This window comes from Chinchilla lanigera, unplaced genomic scaffold (genome assembly GCF_000276665.1).
Source record: "Chinchilla lanigera isolate Chin_1 unplaced genomic scaffold, ChiLan1.0 scaffold00006, whole genome shotgun sequence".
Taxonomy (NCBI): Eukaryota; Metazoa; Chordata; class Mammalia; order Rodentia; family Chinchillidae; genus Chinchilla; species Chinchilla lanigera.
Genome location: NW_004955407.1, coordinates 41,214,586 through 41,221,336, shown reverse-complemented (window position 1 = coordinate 41,221,336; position 6,751 = coordinate 41,214,586). Strand labels below are relative to the sequence as shown.

The 6,751-nt window shown below is 57.3% G+C and overlaps 1 long non-coding RNA gene across 3 annotated transcripts; it reads left to right on the top strand.

The window, feature by feature from the left end:
- The first annotated feature begins 557 nt into the window (after window positions 1-557).
- LOC106146813 lies at window positions 558-6,339 on the top strand. 3 transcript variants are annotated; one of them, XR_001231401.1, is made up of 4 exons: window positions 558-823; window positions 1,316-1,458; window positions 2,541-2,709; window positions 4,699-6,339. It is a non-coding gene; the product is annotated as an uncharacterized LOC106146813 (long non-coding RNA). The 3 variants fall into 3 exon arrangements; XR_001231399.1 differs by having other exon boundaries at window positions 558-1,458; XR_001231400.1 differs by lacking the exon at window positions 4,699-6,339 and adding an exon at window positions 2,823-3,112 and having other exon boundaries at window positions 558-1,458.
- The last annotated feature ends 412 nt before the right edge of the window (window positions 6,340-6,751 follow it).

Here is a 6,751-nt window from a genome sequence, read left to right as displayed (position 1 = left end):
AGAGGAACGACACTTAAAATAAATCCTGCAGCGGCCTGAGCTGGCCATGCGCTTCCACGCCCTTTGATGTGTTCTAGTGAGAGTCATTCTGGGTTAAAATCCATCCAAATCAAGAGTATTGGGAACTGAGGACCCTGTGTGCCAAAGAGGCAGAAGCAGACCGTTCACAGGATCCTTCTGGAAACGCAGCTGTGGGGAGCCAGCTGGGCCCACACGGCGGTTAATACGGGGCCGCTTGGGACAGACGGGGCAGCCCCCTCGCGCCCCTCCAAGACACGCGTGTGACGTCCAGCCCCCCTCAGGCACAGCAGCAGAAGCACACGCGTCCTGAGCAGAGGCCCTGTGGCTGTCACTTAAACTCAACTCCCAGCATTCAAATTTATTTTTACAATTGTTAGCTAAATATTTTAATGTTTACTTATTTAATTTTTTGAGATAGGGTCTCGCTGTGTAACCCAGGCTGGCCTCAAACTGGTAGTGATCCTCCTGCCTCAGCCTCGAGAGTGCTGGGATTACAGGCGTGCGCCACCACGCCCGGCCCAGTTTATTATTTTAGGAGCATTTTAAGCTTCCAGCATGATTGCTCCCTCCGTCTTCCAGCTCAGGGCTTCCAAGGCCTCCGGGACTTACTCACACACAAACTCAGGTCCACACACATCCTCACCCAGAGACGTGAGGCAGCGGCGGTGTGCGGCAGTTCTTCCACGTCTGACCTGGAGCACATCTTGCCTCAGAGCGTGTCTGGGCCACTCTCCGCGGTGCTCAGCAACTCGGCTGGGAGGAGTGGAGACCTTGGGTCAGACTCCAACCTGAGCTGTTTGGGGTGAGGCCTCCTGGCGGCTTCGGGGCTGCCGTGCACCCCGCGTCCTCAGCATGGATGTCATCCCCGTTGGTCCCCTCATGCTCATTGCCGCTGTGGGGAGGAGGTGGCCCGAGGCCGGTGGCACCGCTCAGGACCCCGCCCCTGAAAGCTGCTCTCCCCTCGGGACGAGGTTGGCTGTTTGCAGTTGTCCTCTGCCTTCCCGCAAGACTCTCCCCAACAAACGTCCGCGCCCTAAGGCTGCGGGCACGGCTGAGGCCACGCGTCGTTCCCGCCTGGTGCTGCGCGGGGCGCAGTGAGCCTCTTCCCGGTGGGAACAAGCTCGTGCAGGCCAGGCGTCGCTGCGCTGTGCGGGTCGCCTGCCTCCTCCAGAACTGGGCTCTCGCTCTCTGATCATTTAGCATTCTTGGCAGACATTTTTAAAATTAAATTCCCTGCAGTGTTTTAAGTCCCCTTCCAATTTCTTTTCATGCATTTCTCTTACCTGACAAGAAGCCTGAACAAAACGAATCACCCGAGCATCTCACTTAAATTGCTGTTACCCGAAGGGATTAACCCGCTACCAGACCAAGCTCAGGCCAGCCTTAAACCGCCTCCCACAGCCGAGCTTAAAATCACGACTGCAGGAGAAACGACAGGTACTTCCTAAACCCCACTTTAAAAACAATGAGTCCAGAAGGGAGGCCTAGGAAACTTTGTTTCTGTGCTGTGTGGTTCAACGTTAACTTTGATACGTCCATAAAGGGTTTCACACTTTTACTGTGAAAATAAGCATGCTGCTCTGTTTAAACTATTTTAATTGGTTAACATATACTTCACGTGAAAGTTACTATTTTGGTGAATTTATTTATTCATCATTTTTTGTCGTCCAAGGCGGCCTCTTTTTTTTTTTTTTTTTTTTGTCTTTTTGAGACAGGGCCTCCCTGTGCAGTTCAGGCTGGCCTTGAGCTCACTTTGTAGCCTAGGCTGGCCTCGAATTCGAAATGATCCTCCTGCTTCAGCCTCCCAAGTGCTGGGATTACAGGCGTGTGTCACTGTGCTGGGCTCCATTTTGGCCATTTTCAAGGGCACCACTGAGTGGTATCAAATACACTCAAGCTGCTGTGCAGCCACTTCGCCCGTACCCCTAACACCCTTTGTGTTTTGGGGTCAGGCTCCCTCCCTCTGCCCTTCGCCCCTGTGCAGTCTGGATGACACAGTGTGGGCGTAGGTCCCACACCGTGTTCCCCACGTCCCTCCCGGGCACAGGCCCCTCCTCCCACCCCTGCCGCTGACCTGCTGCACGATTCTTCGGGGTGTGGACTCAGAGGTGGAGGTGCTGAGTCACACTCAACTCCGGTTTTAATGTTTTAAGGAAAATTGTGCCGCTTTGACGGCCGTGTCACACCTCAGGGCGGCTGTGCCGGGCAGGCCCCCATCCCCACACCTCCCTTCGGGGATGTGCCGAGGCCGGCGCTGTTGGGCGTGGCTTCTGTTTCCCTCCTGGCTGGCGACTCAGAGTCTCTGCCCACGCGTGACTCGGCCATGTGCTTGTCTCCTCTGGAGAAATGTTTGCTTCGCGCGTGAACTGCATCAGCGGGGGCTTTCGAGTCACTCTCCCCCGCCGTGGGCTGCCTTTTCACCCTGTTGATGGTGTCCTGCAACAAACAAATTTAATTTTAATGTAGCCTGACTTACGTATCTGTTCTCATTTTGTTGCTGTGCTTTGGAATTGATCCAGGCAGTGACTGCCGCACCTGCCACCGTGAAGCTTTGGGTCCACTCTCCCAGCCTCCCCTTCCCATCCGGGAATCTGGCATTTCCGCTGTGCGTCTGGGTCTTTGATTCCCTGGAGCATCGTTTTCCTGTGTGGTGTGAGGAAGGGAGCTCGTTTTCCTGTGTGGTGTGAGGTATGGATCCCTCTGCTCCCTCTGCTGTGTGCATATGTGGCAGGGCTTCCAAGCAGAAGAGTTAACCATGCTTTTCCCCTGGATATTTTTGTTTTTGTTGTGTTCTGCATCAGACTGAAACTTCTGGCAGAGTGTGGACAGGGATCCAATGCCACACTAATCAAGTCCATTTGTTCAAGCTCCTCTTGGACTTGCAAGTTGCCTGGCTTCCAGCCCCTCCTTGGACGCTGGCCATAAACCATGCAAAGCCACAGCAGATGGAAGTTATCTCCCTACTCCCAGGGCGCTTAATAAAGATTAGAAAAACGGGATAGCATGAGCTCTGGCTTTGCCATCTTTCCTGGATTCCGTTCATTCTCTGAAGTCCTGAGTGGCCCACTGGTCCCTTCTGCCTGACTTCCCACTACTCTTCCTGCTCATGGCGCCAGCGGCAGCACTGTCCAAGTGTCCAGCTTTTTCGTGGTAGCCTTGGGTCTACACTGTCAGCTGGACACAGGTCTCTGCAGTCACAGCCTGGTTGGGGGGGTCTGGTGTGCACTCGTGTCTCCCAGCCTCCCTACGTCAGGCTCATTTCGGGTGTGAGCGCAGACTGGGGCACACAGGAGCGGTGAGGCCTGTGCCCTAGGCCTGCCAATTTGCCCCTTGGCCCCTCTGGTTGGGAGGCTCTAGGCATGTAGCGGGGGAGCCTGGCCCCTTGGGGTGCGCACAGCTGCACTGTGGCCCTCAGGCTGGCTTGATTTCTGTTGCCTGACGCTTCCCTGGGGTGGGAGTCGGCCCCAGGCCCCATACAATGAGCAGCGGCAGCCTCCCCCTTGATTGGCCGTGCCCGGTCCTGTACCCACTCCCAGAGCCCCGGGCACTCCCAGCTCACCCTGGATGCAGTTGGGGTGCTGAGGCCAACCAGAGCACCTGGGGGTGCCCCCTCCTTTGCCCAGTCCTTCACCAGTTTCCCGTCCTGCAAACCCTTGTTTGCACCTCTGCATGAACCCTAGATCCCCATGCACCGAACAACTGGATGTAAACAAACACCCAGATTGAAGGCTATGTGTGCAGAACCACAGCGAGGGAATGGGGGCCCCTCCCCGCATGGGCAGAGACTGCAGCCACCCGGGAAGAGGCTGCAGGGTGGAGGCAGGGCCAGGGGAGCCCGCAGAGGTTGCAGGCAGGAGCCGAGGCTGCGCCTGAGGACAGGACATGTGTGATTTGAGGAATGTGTTTGGCTTCCTAGGTTGGTCTTAACATAGAGGTCAGGCAACAACTAAGGGAACTTACTCACTGTTTTCATGTATTGTTTTATTCACCAGCCCCAGCTACTGGGGCTGCCTGGGAGTCTGTCTTCCTGGATGATAAGCACAGGGTTCCTGCAGCCTGACTCACAGAAAGCTTCCTGGGCAGGTGGCAGGGAGGAGGGCTTGCTGCTCTGGCCCGGGCCATGCTGGGAGACGGCTCGGCTTCCTAGGTAGGCTGTACGGTGGCGTCAGGGCACTTTTTTTTGTTCCAGTTTTTGGAGACAGGGTCTCGCTATGTAGTTCAGGCTGGCCTCGAACTCACAATGTAGCCCAGGTTGGCCTTGTTCTTGTGGCAGTCCTCCTGTCTCCTATCTCAGCCTCCTCAGTGCTGGGATTACAGGTGTGCACCGCCACGCCCAGCTTGGGGCTCCATTTTTATCTATGGCCTGGCCATGGCCATTCTGATGTCCAGGGTCTCACAGTTGAAAATTCTCACCCTCAGCATAGCGTGTAACAAACAGCGTGGCGCCTGATGCATGGTGAAAGACTGAACAGAGCTTCCAGCTGCCTGCAAACGGCCCGGTGTGTCCACACCTCCCGCGAGTCAGTTACAAATATGCGCACAAACCCCAGGCTGTGGAGCTCGTGCCCGTCCTCTCCTGAGCTCCCGCCTCCGTTCTCATCCTCTCTCAGAGCACTTTCTCCTAATAGAGTTGAACTTTTAAATATCTTTTCTTGATCATCTCCTGGTGTTCTGTAGGAAAACACGCATGCCCAGGCGAGCATGGCGGACAGCAGCGGCAGGAGGCGGCGGAAGGGACCTGGCTCAGCCGTAGTCACTGTGATAGCGAGGCTCTGCCTTGTGAGCACTGTGAGCACCATGCGTTTGATGAGGAGGACCAACGCATCGCGAGCACCAGATCAGCAGTCGAAGAGCCCAGCAGCAGCAGCAGCAGCAGCATCGCCCAGCGAGGTGTGTGGCGCCCGCTTTTGCTCCTGATTTGAAGGTGAAGCCCCCAGCTCAGCGCACCGCGGGTCTCGCCTTCCTTCGTAAGTGGAAATGAAAGGAGCCTGCAGCAGCAAGACGTCAAAAATAAGAAACTCTCCTGCGCTCCTGCCTCTCGGAGTCCCAAGCCCACACGGCCTCCGGGCTGGGCACACCGCAGCTCGTCCTCAGCTCGCAGGCTGAAGTTCCCACAAAAGGATTCTTTCAGCATCTGCCCGATTGCGAAAGGGCCGTGCTGGCTCTGGGAAGCGAACCAGAAGGCGCGCCGAGGCCTGCGGAGCTGCAGCAGCCGGCTCTCCCCACGCCCGCCCAGCTGGGAAGCTGGAAATGATCGCTCGCCCCGCAGCGTCGTTCTCTGCCCGGCATCTGATAAAATGCCTGTCCCATACCGTGGGCCCCCAGCATGTTTTTGTCAAGAATGTGGGGCTGAGGGAATGGTGCAAAACCTCACTGTGCTGCCTCGGTAATCACACGGGGCGGTGTCCATGTGAGAGCTCGGGGGTCAATTCCGAGTGGGACCCGGCCTCGTGCGTGAATGCTGCGGCTCACGTGTGTGCGCGAGACCCGGGGTATGACCGCACCACCGTCCCTTACACTGGTCAGCTGTTTGTGAAAGGAAGGCCTGGGGTTCCATGGTGAGCGAGTGTGCGGCATGTGAGGGGTGGCAGTGCACACACTTCATAAGTGTGTGTGTGTGTGTGTGTAGTGTTGGGAACTCTGGTGTTCAGCTCTGAGACAGCAGCCAAGGTCAAGCACAACGCAGCGGACTCCGCCTCCTGGGAGGCTAGCTCTGCCTAGGCATCAGGGTTTTGGTGTTTGGTGCAACTGATTTAAACGCAAGGCCAGACACTGCCCCATGTACTGGGATACATCTTCTTCCTGTGGTGACTTAGCAGGTCTTCAAGCCAATGTAATGTTGATAAATACTTGGTCACTTGGTACAGGCCGCATGATGCCTCGAGTCTCTCAGCAGGAAAAGCCCGACACAGGAAGTGATGGTGACACCACCCCCTGGGTGCCTGGAGATCGGGCTGGCTGTGAAGGCGAGGGCACCGCCCAGCCGCTCAGTAAGGAAGCACCCGTGTGTTCAGGACTCGGCCCCCCTTCTAGGCAGCAGGAGTGTTGAACCTGTGGCCTGGAACCCCTCAGTTGTTCATTAGGCATCCACCCAGGGACAGAGCCTCTGCCCAGCCTAAGCCCTGAGGGCCCAGGGACTGGCCCCGCCACCCGGCTCCTCACAAGCTCCTCACACACGCATCTCTGGGCAGCAGCCTGGTGCTCCTGCTGAGCCCAGGCCCACACTCTTCGGCACCTTTCCTCTCTGGTCATTTTTCCCTTGGTGTGTTGCAGGAAGCTCTCTCGGCCCCCGAAGCATCACATGCTCACCTTGCTCAGCGTGCAGTTTCTCCTGGCAAGACCCTCGCCTTCCCCTCGCAGCTCCCAGCAGCACCACCAGCACGCTGGGCCGTGGAGACACGGGTGTGGTTTCCTTTGCCGAAGTGCCCATTCCCACGATGTCACCTTGTTTGTAGATTCACGTGTGTGCACGGCCAAGGAGCAGCCTCCAATTTGCTAACGGCCGGAGCACCATGTCAGGCCCCCTCCTCTGTCCCTTGGCGAGTTACTGGAACTGCAAGCTGGCAGCTCTGTCCTGCGGCGCCAGGCACTGGAGCAGAGCCACTCGGCGGCAGCCCACGCAGCTGGCAGGCGATTGCCAGGGGGAGAGGCCGGGCCTCGTGGGAGACACTGCGGCTGCACCCGGCTCGGTTGCTGCAGGGTGAAGGGGAGCGAGCTCGGCTCCCCCACG